Below are 17,279 nucleotides of genomic sequence, written 5' to 3' on the forward strand. Positions count from 1 at the left end.
TAATTTTTTTCAAGCCCTTCTATGTGCCAACCAAATAGAAAGAAATTTGAGGGGTAGCCATTTTGAGAACGCTGTACTAGCATTGAAAAATGCTTTCTCTGTGAGGGAACTATAATGGTTACATGTAACCAGAAACGTGAGCATTGCCATAGAATATACATCCTTTTCCAAAAATATAGGAAACATTTTTTATGATTGCATTGCTATTTCAAAACAAATGCACATGTTTAAATTATTACAAGTTATTCGACACGGTAAACCTAAAAATATGTATGCTTACCGAATTATGTTTTTATACTACGGCAATAATTTTGTGAGGCTTTCTGGGAGCAGAGGTAGATGGGGGCCAGTTTAGTTCAGTTGGTTGGGCAGCTGGTTCATTATGCAGAGTGAGGCAAACTGCACAGTTTCAATTCCTGTACCGGCTGAGGTTACCCATGAAGGCCCCAACTTCTCAACCTTGCCCCTCTCCTGAAGTGTGGTAATCCTCAGGTTAAATCACCACCAGTCAGCTCTTCCCCTCGAAGGAGAAAGCAGCCCATGGCCACCTGGGACTATGGCAACTTTACTTTAATAACATGGTGAATTGTCAAAGCCTTCCTCCATCGCGTGCGCGAGGTTGGGGCTGATACAGCTGAAGGTGGTATACGGAGCACACCTCACAAGGGCAAGGATGAGCTGATTCTTTGAAGGAGCAGAAGATGTGTGTGAATGTTGCGGCGGGGGGAGTGGGGGCGGGGGAGGAGGGTGGGGGGAGAGGCACCACTCACATTCATATGTTTTGGTCCTGTCCAAAGCTAGAGGATTACTGAAAGGAGGTTTTTAGGGTAATTTCTAAAGTGGTGCATGTGAAACTGGATCCGAGCCCCCGGGTGGCCATATTCGGGGTGTCGGACCAGCCAGGGTTGGAAATGGGTGCAGAGGCAGATGTTGTGGCCTTCGCCTTGTTGATCGCCCGAAGGCGGATCCTGATGGGTTGGAGAGCAACCTCTCCACCTGTGCCCTGGCGTGGCGGGGAACCTGTTGGAATTCTTGACTCTTGAGAAGGTTAAGTTTGAACTGACGGGAAGGATGGAGTGGTTCTACAATTCATGGACATTATTCATCATGCACTTTCAAGAACTGGGTAACATCGAACATTAATTGGAGGGGGTGGGTGGGAGGGTTGGGGGTGGGGGGGCGGTGTGTGTGGTGATGGTGACTATGGGTAATTCCTGATTCCTGTTTATGTGAACATGCGGGCTAATGTTTCGGGTTTGGTGGGAGGATGAGATCGTTGTTATTGATATGGGGATTGACATATTTGTTACTGATTATTGTTCGTTGTTGGTGGGTGTAAATTTGGGAGGAAATGTGAAAAAGGAGAAGAATAAAAAATATTTTTTTGAAAAAGAATTATCAAAGCCTTGCTTGGCACTAGCAACACTGTGCTGGCTGCAGAGTCTTACAATATTATTGCTTGAATTTATTTATACATTTAATCCTGAAAGTTCAATTCTCATCTAATTCTGCTACATTTTCCTTTTTTCTGATAAATGGAAAAATCAGGTTGCACTTTCTCTTGCCAATTTATTTACAACCTTGATGGTGCATTTTTGAAGAAAATTACAGCCCAGAAAAAAATTGAGAACAATCAGTGATGTTACTTATCCACTGTGATGGTATTCTTTGTCATTGACACAAAGTCCTCATGGTCAAATGAGTAGCGGTTGTCTAACATCAAGTGGGTGATGGGATTTCTCAGTCACAAGATAGCCAAAGACCAATTGTGACACTCAAAGCCAATGGACAACAATTGATAGCAAACAGACATATTTGCTGAAGGTTCAGGGTCCCCAAAGTTGAGAATGGGGAGGCAGAGTGGCAGGAACACCAACACCAGATGTTCTGACAGTTTCCAGACACCAATCCTGTCGTCAGCAATAATCACTAGGGTGGGCAGGGAAGACTGGACAAGAATCCAGCTCTCCTTCCAATGGAAGTCAATTAATACTCCTTAAAACCTAATTCAGGGCAATTAAAAAGAGACAGACAAGGTTGGATGCATGACATAAGCGTCGTTGCAGCAATGCTTGAGGGTCACGATGAAAAGACCTGTTTTCCAGCAGTACAGAAAGATTACCTTGATGCAATTGACTGATAATATCCAAATTTCACCTCCCCCCAATATATGACTCGTTTCCCAGTGACTTCCCACTCACTCTCCTGTCCCTACACATCCGAGTAAATATCGGTAACTCAGTGATTCAGAGCCATTAATAGGTGAAGGGCAGGATTCTCTGTTTGGGAGACTATGGGCTGGATTCTCCAATTTTGAGGCTATTTCCGGAGCATGTGTCCAGTCTTACGATGAAAAGGTCCGCGCCGCTCCCGCACCAAGCTCCACCCTGTGGAGGGCTGGTAGCCGCGCCACGTAAAACCCTTGGCGTTCCCGACAGAAACGGCCGGAGAATTGCTGGATCCGTGGCTGCGCATGCGAACGGCAACGACCTGCAATGGTCGTGGCCTACAACATGGCACCGGCTGCGCGCGGGCTCGGCCTGCCAGATAGTGCTCCCCTCAAACCCTCCGAACCACCCTCGCCAGTCCTCCAGCCCTTGCCGAAGTCCCCGAAGCCAGCGGAACGGCTCCCCCCCTGACTGTGGCAGCACTGGACACAGTCTGCAGCCGCCACTAGAGGTTGATGAAAACTCAGACCACAAGTGACCCACGCCATCGGGAAGTTGGCCCATCAGGGGCGGAGCATCAGGGGAGGTCCTTAAGGTGGCATCCTGAAGCTGTCCCAATGGTATGCGGCATACTCACCGATGACGCCGTTTGGAGGGGGCGGAGCATCTGAAAACAGGCGCCCCCCCGATTTCGGCATCAAAATGTAATCTCCGCCCGCTCGCCAAATGTGATTTCAGCGTCAGCAAAAGGAGAAACCCGCACTATGTTCTCTTGCCAGAGCTGAATTAAAACTGATTTGCGCTTCCGCTGGGAGCTGGCTGGCTTTCCTTAGCCATGCAAAATGGTGAGGTTCATGAGGTATTGCTAAGGGAATCCCACTATCGGACTGCCATTTTTAGCGGGCCCGATTGTGAAGTTCCTTGGTGCCAACCTCCCCTCACCGCAATGCAATTCAGCACCCCTCCTCCCCATGATCTGACCCCACAGCCACAAACCCCCACAAGAGACCTCCTAAATAAAGAAACCCCCATAGGCCCCCTAAATTAAGATAACCCCACAGAGATCCACTAAATATAGATAACACCCCCCCTCAGAGACCCTCCAGATAGACTTCCCTCATAACCCCTAAATAAAGAGACCCAACTTAGAGACCCACTAAATAAAAAGACCCCCCATAGAGACCCCCTAAATAAAGAGACCCCCCCCCCAGACTTTCAGGATATGTCTAACGCCCCAAAAGAGAGACTCCGGTCAGGATACCCCCCCCCCTCCCCCCCCACATCCCACCCCCCCCCCAGAAAAGAGACCCCTGTCTGGAAGTTAGAATGCAATCTAGACAGAGGCAGTGAAATAAAAATCACTGCTTTAGCACACACCTGGGCAGTATAGCCACTGGCTCAGGCAGAGGAAGCAGCACTTGTCAATTCCTGGAAAGAGAAAATAAAACAGTCAGCTGGGTTTAAACCCCCTCAGATCTTTGGTCTGCAAGCCATTCAATCATTTCCCTTTGATATTGATTTTACTGGGCTATGATTGACAGCACCTCCCCCCCCTCCTCCCCCCCTCCTCCCCCCCCTCCTCCCCCCCCCTCCTCCCCCCCCTCCTCCCCCTCCTCCCCCCCTCCCCCCTCCTCCCTCCTCCCCCCTCCTCCCCCCCTCCCCTAGCTGCCAGCATTATTTCATTCATCTCCCTTTTGGTTGAGTAACTTTTTTAAGTGGTCAGCTGTGAAACCAACCACACTGTTTATAAGTTAAGCTTTGACTGACAGGTCCTGGACCACTTCAACCAGAATGAAGTGCTTTCCATTCATCTCTCTTTCAAGTTGAGTGACTCTGAAGTGGTCAGCTGTGAAACTAACAGCAATTAACTCTGTTTGAAGTGGTCCAGAAGATGTCAATCAAAGCTCAATGTTTTTAAACATTACTGTTATTTTCACAGCTGACATTTAAGCCTGATTGCAGGGTTCAGAAGCCCACAGGGAAAATACAGCCCCAGCATGCAGTCTTCACTTTAATTGGGTCACACATTAGCAATGCTCCAGGATACATTCTACACAAAGTTGTGTTGCACACCAAGTAGAGACAAACACATTCTGTTTACTTTCACGATCGTCAAACTTCATTGTTAATTAATTATTATTCGAAAAAAACTGCCCATCAACATTTCACAATCGGTCAGATAGGTGGCTAAATTGGAATTTGAGAACAGGGCAGTCACATAGAGTTAGAACTATAACATGTTTGGAGGTTAAACACTAAGCTTGGACTGAACAGCCAATTTCCTTGTTAAAATTGAAAAACAATTAAATGCAATCAAAGTTCCTTATTTTTCTTCTCCTAGCTAACTGCAGCATCGACTCTGGAGTACTGCCACAATAATAAAATGTACTTAATCACAACCCTCATCCCCTCCCACTCTCCACATGTACGAAATGCAGTACCAAATCCTACAGACATCCAGATGCAGTTGTTTTGGCTTTCAGGATATGTCTAGTGCCACTGATACATCCAAGAAAAACAAGTGGAAAATATGGTGAAACAGTAGATACTTCAGCAAAGACTACGGTATGAGAGAAAGGGCAAGGGACAAGCTATATTCCCTTGTTTTTGTTATTTAAATATTAGTAAAAATGGTGAAATGCTGGAAAAAATACAACCATTGTACACTTTTTAATGCAGTGTTGTCCGTTTTATATACCTCAGACTCAGCTACTGGTCAGGTGGTATGGTGGCGCAATGGTTAGCCCTACTGCCTCACCGCCACAACCCAAAGATGTGCAGGGTAGATGGATTGGCCACGCTAGTTTGCCTCTCAATTGGGAAAAAAAAAATTGGGTACTCTAATTTTTTTTATATCAGCTGCTGGTCACACTAATGTACCAAGATACCAGGAAAGGAATGAAAATGAAAAAATGAAAATTGCTTATTGTCACGAGTAGGCTTCAATGAAGTTACTGTGAAAAGCCCCTAGTCACCACATCCCAGCGCCTGTCCGGGGAGGCTGGGAATCGAACCGTGGTGCAGGCCTGCCTGGTCTGCTTTAAAAGCCAGTGATTTAACTCAGTGAGCTAAACCAGCTGTTCAATTTGAGTGGTGAATGTCTGAACCTGACGGGCCTGGCCCAGGCTTAAAAAATTTCTGAATCTATACGAGTAAGCTGAGTGAATGCTTGCATTTTCATAGGACATTCCTCTGCCCTCGGTTTCAATGGAGGTCTTAATCTACTTTAAATTTAAAAGATATAATGTAATGTCTCCCCTTAAAAAATAGAATTGAAGAATCTTGCTTTAGACATCATGAAGCAGGCTTTGTTGTATTGAGTATATAAACAGCAAGTGTTTATTTAAAAACTCAACTACAGTAGAAGGTACATGTATGGAGCTGACTCCATGTTAGGTCTTTACAACCTGTCCATCCTAGACTGCCTCTGGATCATTTGTCTCCTTAACACACTGTGTGGGTTATTTGGAAATATGTCACTGTTCTTTCACTGTCATTGGGTCAAAATCCCAGAATTCCCTGCCTGGTAGCACTCTGGATGTGCCTGTACCTCTGGGATCGCAGAGGTTCAAGAAAGCAGCTCTGAAGAGCAACTAGGGATGGGCAATAAATGGTGGTCTAGCCAGTGATGCCCACATCCCATAAAATGAATTTTAAAAATACTTCCTTTGTACTCTCCGATTTTGTACCAACAGCCTTCTCGTACAGAGGCGACAGTGCTACCACCTGAGCCATTGCTGGCATTCTAGTTTATAAGCTTTGCAGTGGCCTTACTAACATATCTATAGGATGTCCATCAGGCCAAATCAGTATAATTGCACACCAGGTTAGCTTTCATTTTACAAAGATTTATATTAAATGTTCCAGGGATCAAAGCTTCCTTCACGGGAGCAGGCATCTGGTAGATCCCCCTAAAACTGGCAGCTCCCTGAATCAGTGGTTAATCTCCAATCAAAGTTATGTCACAATATTATGATGGTAACATTGGACCATACAACACAAATGAGGCCTAATGTGCCTGTGGAAGCTCAGTGAAAGAGCTACCTAATTAGTCCCACTCCAATGCTGTTCCTCCGTGGAATTCCTACAGTGCAGAAGGTCATTCGGCCCATTGAGTCTGCACTGACCCTCGAAAGGAGAACTCTGCCTAGGTCCATGTCCCCACCCTATCCCTGTACGTAACCCTTGGTAATCTGCACATCTTTGGACACTAAGACGTAATTTAGCAGGGCCAATCCAACTAACCTGCACATCTTTTGAGGAAACTTGAGCACCTGGAGGAAACCCATTCAGACATGGGGAAAAGTGCAAACTCCACACAGACAGTCACCGAGGCTGGGATCAAACCTGGGTCCTTGGCGGTGTGAGGCAGCAGTGCTAACCAATGTGCCAGCCTGCTGCCCTCCATAGGACTACAGCAGCTTTCATTTCAAGCATATATCCAATTTCCCCTTGAAAGTTACTATTGAATCGCTTCTCGGCTTTTTGGCTAAGATCAAGCGTAGATTGAGCCTTTTGGCTCAGATCTGGTATGTCTCTCTTGTGGGGACCATGAATTGGATTCAATTTGAATTCGTTTTTGGAGCAGGCAAGGAACTGGATTAGGGGTTCACCTCTGATCCACACTCGGAGCCCTGGCTTTGTAACTCAGATAAAGTAATAAAAAAAAAGAAAGTTACTATTGAATCTGCCTCCAGTTCACAACTCAGGATACAAAAAAATTCTCCCCCATTCTTCCTGGCTCTTTAGTCAATGAACATAAATTTGTGTGTTTTAATTTGCCAACCTTTCTACCAGTGGGAACAGTTTAACTTGCACTTTATAAAAAGCATGAAGTTGGGGATTCTGATTGGAATATTTTTCCTTCCCGGAAGGAAGATTTAAGTTTGTGCTGTATGCACGGTGGCACAGTATATCAGGCACTGCTGCCTCACAGTGCCAGGAGCCCGGGTTCAATTCCAGCCTTGGGACACTCTGTAGTTTGCACTTTCTACCCATGTCTGTGGGGGTTTCCTGCAGGTGCTCCAGTTTCCTCCCACAGTCCAAAGATGAGCAGGTTAGATGAAATGGCCTGGGTAAATTGCTCCTTAATGCCCAAAAATGCATGGGTTAGCTGGGGTAATGGGGTAACAGGGATAGGACAGGGCAGTAAGCCTATTGTTGGGTGCTCTTTCAGAGGGTCGAACCTACTAGATGGGATGAACTTCTCCTTTGGTTGTCACATCTATTAGCAAAGAAATTCGAGTCTAAATACAACATGAGCAGAAGTCCTGCAGTAGCCGGTTTCCTTGCTGGAAAACTCTGAGGGAGGAGTCAAGAGCTGGGGATGTTAAAAAAGAGAGATTATTTTCTCACATTAAAAAGGGATTTTGGACATCCACGTCCTTCGCTGTTTTGTTGAAATCGTCAATGTGTCTTTTATGCATGAGACACTCTTCTTGTAAATAACTCTGCCATTCCAACTAGCATGGGGTATATCGTGCAGAGATGACTGAACATTATTAACAACATCTGGATTTGCTGGCAGCATTTTTTTTCCTCACATTGCGGCGGAAAGCGGAGTTTCCCGCTTTGGATCGCCCTCTTCATGGACGAATGCCTCAAGGGGAGCAGACTGAAAGTGAGGAGAGATGGGGCAAAGTGGTGAAAATCAGTGTGTGGGAGAGCCAGTGTGGACAATCCCAGCAGAGTAAACTTGGCGACTCCTCCACTGGATCGAAGAGTGGCGGATGGCACAAGCCGTGTGTCAGCAATCGCTTGTTGTGCGCTCTCCTTGAAAACTTCCCAGCCGGGAAAGCTTTCACCTCGGTGTTTGAAAACGTTTGTTTTAGCCGCTCTCTGCAAGTATTCCATTTAAATCGCTACAATCCTGGTAGAAGCGCAGACTTGGTTTGATCTGAGCGAAGGAAAAAGCCCTCCCGCGCTCAGTCCTCCAGGCGTGACCTGACTCCGTGATTATCTGCCTGCCCAGTTCTATTGGACGGAAGTGGCAGATTGAAACACACATTATGTTAATCTGCTGTTTTGTACAAAACCGAAGATGTTACCTGCCCTTTCTCAGAGCTGGACTCTCGGTCATTTAAGGTGCAGAGCGCCAGGAGCTGGACCCTGGATGCAGGGTGAGACATTAATGAAGGTGTTTACTGGTTGGATTTGGATGTGATTGAAAGCCTTGTGGAGCAAAGTCAGGATTATCAGAAGATTATTTGTTCAATCGGCTCAGGTACGTGAATCACAAAACTTGTTTCGCAGTTTGGTTCGTGTTTGTTGGATTTTAGCTCCAATTTCCCACTATTTTATGCCGCCCTGTCTTTTTTTTTGTTGTTTTCCCCCCTCGCTGTCTTATTTTCGGTTAACACGCACCCAGTTTTACAGTGGGCTATTTAACCCTTTGTTCAAATGCTGGAATTATTTGGTGCATAAAATATTAGACAGCGTACTTCATGAGCTGCATACTTTCTGCACTTTTTATCTCCACAATTACTAGCTAAACAAGTGTGACTGAGAGCAGATCGGAGGCACAGGGTATAGTGAAGTGAGATACTTCTACTTTTCCTTTTGCAAAAATATACTTTATTCATAAAGAAAACATTTCAAATGGTCATGACAGGAAATTGCAACGATATTCACGTTCCCCACAAAGATCAAAATGCACTCTAAGGTGCTTCAATACAGTTATGAGAACATTACAAATATTTCAATATTTTCATTACATAAATAACAATGCTGTTCAAATTATGCACATAGGTCATGCTGCACTCTGAAGTGCTTTAGCATAGTTGCATTTACTATTTACAGTCAAGAACAAGCTTACAGGTTAGAGAATCATTGAGCCATAGAGTTTTACAACACAGATAGAGGCCTTTTGGTCCATCATGTCTGTGCCAGCCATCAAGTACCGATCTATTCTAATCCCATTTTCCAGCACATGGCCTCATACTTTATGGTATTTCATGTGCTCATCTAAATGCTTCTTAAATGTTGTGAGGGTTCACACCTCTACCACCCTTTCAGGCAGTGAGCTCCAGATAGTTAGGTCAATTGGACATTCTGAATTCTCCCTCTGTGTACTCAAACAGGCGCTGGATTGTGGCAACTAGGGACTTTTCACAGTAACCTCATTGCAGTGTTAATGTAAACCTACTTGTGACAATAAAGATAAAGATTACTGTAAAAGATTCCCACCACCTTCTGTGTGAAAAATACTTTTCCTCAAATCTCCTCTAAATCTTCTGCCCTTTAACTTAAAATTATGCCCCATGCTTATTGAACTCTCTGCTAAGGAGAAACATTTCTTTCTATCTAACCTGTCTATGCACCTCATAATTTTGTACACCTCAGTCAGGTCACTCCTCAGCGTTCTCTGCTGCACTTGTACCAACCTGTTGTTGTAAATTGGCTAAAAGGCCTGACACAGTTGCCTTTCCCCCATTGCACCTTGGCTCAGGCGACCCCAAGCTTGAGTGCGCCCCTCCACACGTGGACCTACTTTCTTCCTCTTGTTTCTCTGGATACTAAACGTGCCTCTTGTTTCTCAGGATACTAGCTGGTTGAGTTGAAATTTATTTGCGTCCCCTCTCTTAGCGCTTTCAGTTCGTGGTAACATTTTATTGTCGTGTTTTTTATGTCTATTTGTTCTCAAATCCATTCATTTGCCTTCTCACTTCTTTTAAGGTAGCAAGTGTAAAGCTGAAATGTTGTTCATAGCTGATGGAAGATATTTTCAGAGTTTACGGTTTACAGCTATAATCCAGTAGCTAAATACTGTGGGATACTGGAAATTTGAAATAAAGGCTAAATGTTGGAAATAGTCAATCGCTCTGGCAACTTTGGTGGAGAGAGAAACGGGCATGGAGGGATTCTCTTATGAGGGGAGGTTGAGTAGGTTAGGTTTATACTCATTGGAGTTTGGAAGAATGAGAGGTGATTTTATGGAGACATATTGGATTTCAGGGGGCTTGGCAGGGTAGCTGCTGAGAGGCTGTTTCCCCTTGTGAGAGAGTCTAGGACCAGAGGGCCCATTTAAGACAGAGGTGAGAAGGAAAGGTAGTTAATCTGTAGAATTCTTTACTGCAGAGAGCTGTAGAGGCTGGATAGTTAAGTATGATTAAGGCTGAAATAGACAGATTATTAATCAGTTAGTGAATCAAGGGTTACGGGGATAAGGCGGGAAAGTGGAGTTGAGGATTATCATATCAGATTAGCCATGATCTTATTGAATGGCAGAGCAGACTTGATGGGCTGAATGGCCTACTTCTGCTCCCGTGTGTCAGTCTGATGGCCTATCACCAGAACTTGGAACTGGTTCTGACAAACGGTCATCAACCTGACATACTGCTCTGCAGAAGTAATGCCAGACCTCCTCAGTATCTCCAAAAATGAAATCCAACTTGTTCCCACCATTGCACCTCCACACTCAAGAATTGGCACTTGAAGGGGTTAACACAAGCCTCAAGAGGGTTGAATTTACAGGAATGAATGCACAAGTCTGTCACCATGCCCTGTCCAATTTAAAACCACATCTTTAATAATATTGGTCAAATAATAATCTTAGTGATTATAACCCACCCATTTGTCCCTCGAGCATTAAACATAGAACATAGAACAGTACAGCACAGAACAGGCCCTTCAGCCCTCGATGGTGTGCCGAGTAATGATCACCCTACACAAACCCACGTATCCACCCTATACCCGTAACCCAACAACCCCCCTTAACCTTACTTTTTTAGGACACTACGGGCAATTTAGCATGGCCAATCCACCTAACCCGCACATCTTTGGACTGTGGGAGGAAACCGGAGCACCCGGAGGAAACCCACGCACACACGGGGAGGACGTAAGGGGCAATGATCCCATATTCTTTCCAATGCCAGCCATTTTTAAAATTCTGAAATTCATTCTAGAAGCCACTGCGCGTACACATCAGACACCAAAAATTATTTAGTTTAATCTAACTATCAACACAGTAATCTGTTTGTTGTCATGTACATTCCGAGTTCACATCAAATCGGTGAATATAGCTGTTTTTTCCTAATACCTCCGGGAGTCAATAAGAATGGTTTAATTAGATGCAATCACCACCCTCTATCCTTATTAATATTATCCTTAAACATTAATTTATTACTCAGTAGTAGTTTTCTCCAATTAAACACTGGGAAGCCTGAAGCCAATGTCTTCAGTTCACATCACAAACTCTATTCCCTAACCACTGACTCCATCCTTCCCGTTGGCCATTGTCTGAGGCTGAACCAGCCTCCATCATAGACAACCGGCATTTTAGGCCTCAGGCTGCTCCTAGTCAACCTCAAAGGCAATCTGCACTCTCCTCCACTGAAAGTCAGCAGCCATGTCAACCCAGTCATGCTACTGCCACTGGGCTAGAGCGAGGACAGTCAATGATATACACCAACTTGGAACTAGGGATTGCATAAGGGTGATTAGATTTTTTTTGTATGGCACAAATTAATTTATAATTTGAATTGGATTGTGTATTTTGGGTGGCTTTTAATTTTGCATTGTGACCTAGAGGCTGCAGTGATGGTCATTAACAGAGGGAAGTTAAGGAATTGGTACTGTTAGATGGAGAATTAGGGTTGAAGCTAACGTAAATTAGACAAATGAGTTCTTCACGTAGAGCCTGGCAGAAAGGGCCTGTTTCGGGTTACAACCTCACTTCTTCTTCCATCTCCTTTTCCACCTCCTCCTCTTCCTCATTCTCCTCCTTCACCTTGTGTTCCTGCTCCTCTCCTGATGCTTAGTGGTTAAGGCTGTGTCGAACATGATGGTGAGTTTGTGCGTCTGCAGCACTTAAGTGTGCGAGTGTCTGCATGTGCGAGTGTCTGCATGTGTGTGTCTGCATGTGCGAGTGTCTGCATGTGTGTGTCTGCATGTGTGTGTCTGCGGGATTTCTTTGTGTGTCCAAAGAGTGCACCCATGGGGATTCTATGTGAAAGTCTTGAAGTCAGCATGATGTCCTTCAGCGCCTATCTTTGAGATTTGAAACTTTAAACTGGAAAACCAAAACACCAAACTCTTGGAGAATCATAGCAATAAACAGAAAAAATCGGGAAGAAGCTAACCTGTAAGTAGTTGAACATCTTTTTAAATGGCGCTAGTTGGTGTGGGGGTGGTGAGGCGGCGGGGGGGGGGGGGGGGGGGGGGGGGGGGGGGGAGTGGGAGGTCCTTCCTGCTGCTTAATGCACATTCACCTGTGCCAGGCTAACAGATGGAATAGGCTGGAATGTGCTCCAGAATGGCAGTGCTCAGTGTTAAATGCTTAATGACATTGAGGTGCCTGCTCTGCCTGCTGCCAATGGTGTTCAGTGCATGCTCACGTGCACCATTACCAATATAACTTTGGAGCACTTTACATCAGAAGTGTGTGCTCTGCTGATACCAATTTGGAACCTTGAGGGACCTCTAAGCACTCAAAAATGGCCACTATCCAGCCCGATTTGCCATTTGTGATTGAAATGAATTCAGTTTGACCTGACTGAAAGTTATACCTTGGAGCCTTACTTTGAAGGTCTGCTCCTGAACTACGCATTTTTCGCAGTGTAGCTTGTTTGGAATAGTCTAATGTAGAGCCAAAGAAAAATGTCTGTGTGTTGCATAAGGAATGAATCAGTTTGGACATACCAAAGGCCAGTTTGACGTCCTTGTTGTGAAGGTAACGAAAGATCATGTTGTAGAGATATGATGCCACAGTTAGTTGGGGTTCTGATGTGCTATGCCTCAGAATGGTTGGGCGCTAATTTTACATGCTTGGTTGCTGATGCCCCTGTTGGGGGCAAGGCGCAGAGCATCGACTTGGCATTTTCATGCATGAAGAAAAGGAAGAAATCACGCTATCCATGCATCCAATGTTGGCCAGGTCAAGCATGCTATTGGCAGAGCCCTGGCAGAAGGCATTCTGCCTTTGCTGTCAGTTGGCAAGTGGGGCCTGGCGTGATGAGATTCGAAAATGAAAATCTGACTTCTGCTAACATTGCCAGGGATTTAAAATCATATTATATCCCAGTACTTCCAAAGTGGTTTAATATATATTGCCCTTCATGATGCTCTTTGTATGTCTGCCTTTTAAAAATATTTCCTGTAGTGCTCTGCGTATAAAGGCAGCTGTTGTTTGTGTAACATGAGGGGACTTGTGACATGCCAAAAACAGCAGTAAAATGCCTTATTAAAGGGACATTTTCATCTTGCAAAAATACTGTTTTAATGGCAATGTCATTTTGCCTGAGTTTTCACATTTCACATTCTCTAATTGGCTTTCAAAAAAATTACTTTCTCCATAAAGTCGGCGGCTTTTGATGGTCTGTAACATGAGCATAAACTGTGACAGGCACAGCAAGTTGCAAAATAACCAAGAAACAACTGAGACTGAATCCATTTTTAAGACTTTGAAAGGTTCTCCAGAATGTTAGTCTTTCGGAGTGCAGGAATCGGCAAGAATTTCTAATCTTGTAGTCTTTCATATTCCTCCCGATATATTTTGTAAATTGGTAAACTCATACTGCTATTCACCAAATAGAGTGTAAATGTTGGTACTGGAATCAGAATTAAACTCGACAAAAGATAAGTAGGTGTCAAAAGAAGCTCTTTGTGTCTCATATAATAATCTTAAAACATTAACATTCTTCCTTTCAAGTTATCAATTAATTAATCTGACACTCAAGATAATGAATGTTTGTGCTTCCCTGGAAACTTATAAATATACATATTTCGAAACTATTGAAACCTAAAATTTGAAGGGCCATAATGTAACTATATCAATCATTCTACTTTAAAATGTCAACAATTCAGTTACCACTTATCAATAGTTACTGGCTGGATTTTCCATTTCTGCAGTTCAATGCTGTCGCCGGCGTGGGACCCGTAGTGTTTCACGACCGACAAATCGGCGTGAACCCCTCACCGATTCGAGTATTGGTAAGGGGCTAGCACCGGTGCCACATGAAATGCCTGTGGACCGCGCAGAAATCGGCCGGAGAGTGGCCGGATCACTGGCCACGTATGCTCATGACTGAGGGCCTGCAATGGTCACGCTGTACAACATGGCGTGACCATTGCAGGCCCTCAGTCATGAGCATACGTGGCCAGTGATCCGGCCACTCTCCGGCCGATTTCTGCGCGGTCCACAGGCATTTCATGTGGCACCGGTGCTAGCCCCTTACCAATACTCGAATCGGTGAGGGGTTCACGCCGATTTGTCAGTCGTGAAACACTACGGGTCCCACGCCGGCGCCCGCAAACCGCTACCCCACAGCCCAGCCTATGGCCATACCCCAGCAGTACCCCCAGCCCAAGCAGACACCCCCCCCCCCCCCCTTCACTCTCTCTCTCTCTCTCTCTCTCTCTCTCTCTCTCTTCCCCCCCCCCCCCCCTCCGGCCAGCGGCACAAATTCTTGCCGAGTGTGGCGACGCTGGACACCGTCCGCAGCCAGCATGCCGTGTTCCCGCCGGCTGTGATCTCAGGCGGGATTCTCCCCTACCCGGCGGGGCGGGGCTCCCGGCGGGATGGAGTGGCGTGAACCACTCCAGCGTCCAGCCACCCCAAAGGTGCAGAGGTCTCCGCACCTTTAGGGGCCAAGCCCTAACCTTGAGGGGCTAGGCACGCGCCGGAGTGGTTGGCGTCCCGCTGGCCGGCGGGAACGGCTTTTGGCACCACACAATCCGGGGCCGAAGGGACTCCGCCGGCCGGCGGAAGTCCGCGCATGCGCCGGAGCGTCAGCGGCTGCAGACGTCATGCATGCGCAGGAGAGGGGGGTCACCTCCGCCATCATGAAGACGATGGTGAAAGTGGAAGGAAAAGCGTGCCCCCACGGCACATGCTCGGGTCCCGATCATGGGCCAGGCCACCGTGGAGGCGCCCCCCGGGGCCAGATCGCCCCACGCCCCCCCCAAGGACCCCGGTGCCCACCCGGGCCGCCTTGTCCCGCCGGTAAGGTAGGTGGTTTGATTCACGCCGGTGGGACCGGCATGACAGCGGTGGGACTTTGGCCCATTGTGGGCCGGAGAATCGCCGGGGGGGGGGGGGGGGGGGGGGGCGCCAACAGGCGCGGTGTGATTCCCGCCCCTGCCGAATCTCTGGTGCTGGAGACTTGGGGAGACGGCGGGGGCAGGATTCACGCCGGCCCCCGGCGATTCTCCGACCCAGCGGAGGGTGGGAGAATCCCACCCCTCATGTATCCCATGCAATCATGAATTCGCCCTTCGGGCCAATGATGCGCCAATGCCGTTGAAACGACACGCACTGCATGTCCCAATGATGCCAGTTTGAAGGGGTGGAGCATGGCAGACTGGCCCCGATTTTGGTGCGAGAACCCATTCTCCGCCCGATTTCCGAACACAATTTCAGCGTCGGACTTCGGAAAATCCAGCCCACTGCCTTTTGTTCCCGTAACTATTTTATAAAATATAATGTGCAAGAGCCATAGTGGGTAAAAATTGCGAGAAAAACTTACCTATCTCCCAATCCACCACAATCAAAATGATGTAAGAGATTTGAGGTTGGATATAATGGGGTCCATACTAATCTAACCACTGCTTCTGCAGTCATATTTGTTCTATAATAGATAACAAAAAGTGTACAGGAAACATTAAATCACCATGATAAAAAAGAGCAGAAATTCTGGAATCTGGCTGACAGTGGTATCAAGCATCTTTCTCTGAAAATACGCATGGATCAGCACAGTTTTGTGTTTTGATTCTGATCCCTCATCGCTAAGGAGTTCTTTCCCTGGTATGGGCATCTGAAGCCAATATTGAATTCACTTGTGCGCTGTCTATTTAATGTACTATAGAAAAAATATAATGGAGACATTACATGAGAACTTTGTTTTATCACATTTATTGTAACCAGGGTCTTTAGCACAGTAAATAGTTCCAAAGTTCTCCTCAGGAGCATAATCGAACAAAACATTCCATTGAGCCAAAACAGGGGACATTCGGATAGGTGACCATATTCTTCACCGAAGAGGTAGGTTTTAAGAAGCAATGAAGAGGAATTGAGAGGTGGTGGGATTGAGGGAAGGAATTCCAGATCTAGAAGGCTGGAGGCAAAGTAGCTAAACAAAGCAACAGAGTGGCCACAATTGGGGGAACATTTTTGGAGGGTTGTAAGGCTCGAGGTAGGGAGTGGTAAAGAATTTTAAAGTTGAGACCTTGCTGTACCGGGACACAATGTAGATTTAGTGAACACGTGGGTGCAGGGTGAATGAAACCTGGTGCAAGTTAGTCCATGTTTTTCATGAGCTCGAGTTTACAAAGGACCCGGATAATGCCCTTGAATGTTGAGGTAACGGATCTCCGCCAACAATGGCAGCTCCACACGAGGGCTAGGAGGTTAAACAAGATCAATTGGCAATCCCAGCTCTTGAACGCTTTCCTAGATCTCTACAAGAAAGCAGACCTGTGAATAAGAAGGAAACGTACATTTATTCAACCGCTATCATGATTCAGAATGGCCCAAAGTGCTCCAGAGTCAATGATCTATTCTTTGAAGCATAGCCAGATTAAAGGATAAGTATTGGCCAGGCACTGTTTTGGGGAACTCTCCATCTCTTGCAAAAGAAATACCAATGGTTGTACTGCTATCAATCTGAGAGGGCAGAAGGGACCACAGTTTAACATCTCATCTGAGCACTCCTTCAGTACTGCACTGAAGTGTCAGCCTGGATTTTATGCCCGAGTCCCTGCAAGAACCTATAATCTTTTTACTCCAAGATAAGAGTGCAACCATTGAACCATGGCTGACAAAACAGAATGAGATGTGCAGTTAAACATTGAACGTGTCAGCCTACTTAGGCAAGATATTGGAGAACTGCATTTAATTCTGAAATCGGAAACTATGAGTTGTCTTCAGGAAAGAAGGCACAAGAGCAAAAAACATGAAGGAGAATAGTTGGAATGACTTGATGGCAGACAAGACTGGTCACAAAGCCAGCAGGATCAGTTCATTGGGGGCAGGAGTCATTCTACATATTCCATCAGCAATAGGAATGGTATGCAAGAGCATCAGCTTACTCATGTCAGCTTGGGTGTTTCACTCTAATGATAGATTTGTTAATGTACTATTTTATTTCATGGACAATCATATCTATCTTAATTTGC

The 17,279-nt window shown here is 45.8% G+C and overlaps 1 protein-coding gene across 2 annotated transcripts in view; it reads left to right on the forward strand.

The window, feature by feature from the left end:
• The window catches only part of ddr2a (discoidin domain receptor tyrosine kinase 2a), a 201,511-nt gene that overhangs the window by 75,594 nt on the left and 108,638 nt on the right, over positions 1-17,279 (forward strand). The window contains exon 1 of one of the 2 annotated variants that reach the window (XM_038794917.1): positions 7,578-8,391. The exons of the other annotated variant lie outside the window; for it this stretch is intronic. The gene's annotated coding sequence lies outside the window, so the exon portion shown is untranslated. Of the gene's footprint in view, positions 1-7,577; positions 8,392-17,279 lie in introns of those variants that run through there. 2 annotated transcript variants of the gene reach the window in all.

The sequence above is a fragment of the Scyliorhinus canicula genome, chromosome 4 (assembly GCF_902713615.1).
Source record: "Scyliorhinus canicula chromosome 4, sScyCan1.1, whole genome shotgun sequence".
Lineage (NCBI taxonomy): Eukaryota > Metazoa > Chordata > Chondrichthyes > Carcharhiniformes > Scyliorhinidae > Scyliorhinus > Scyliorhinus canicula.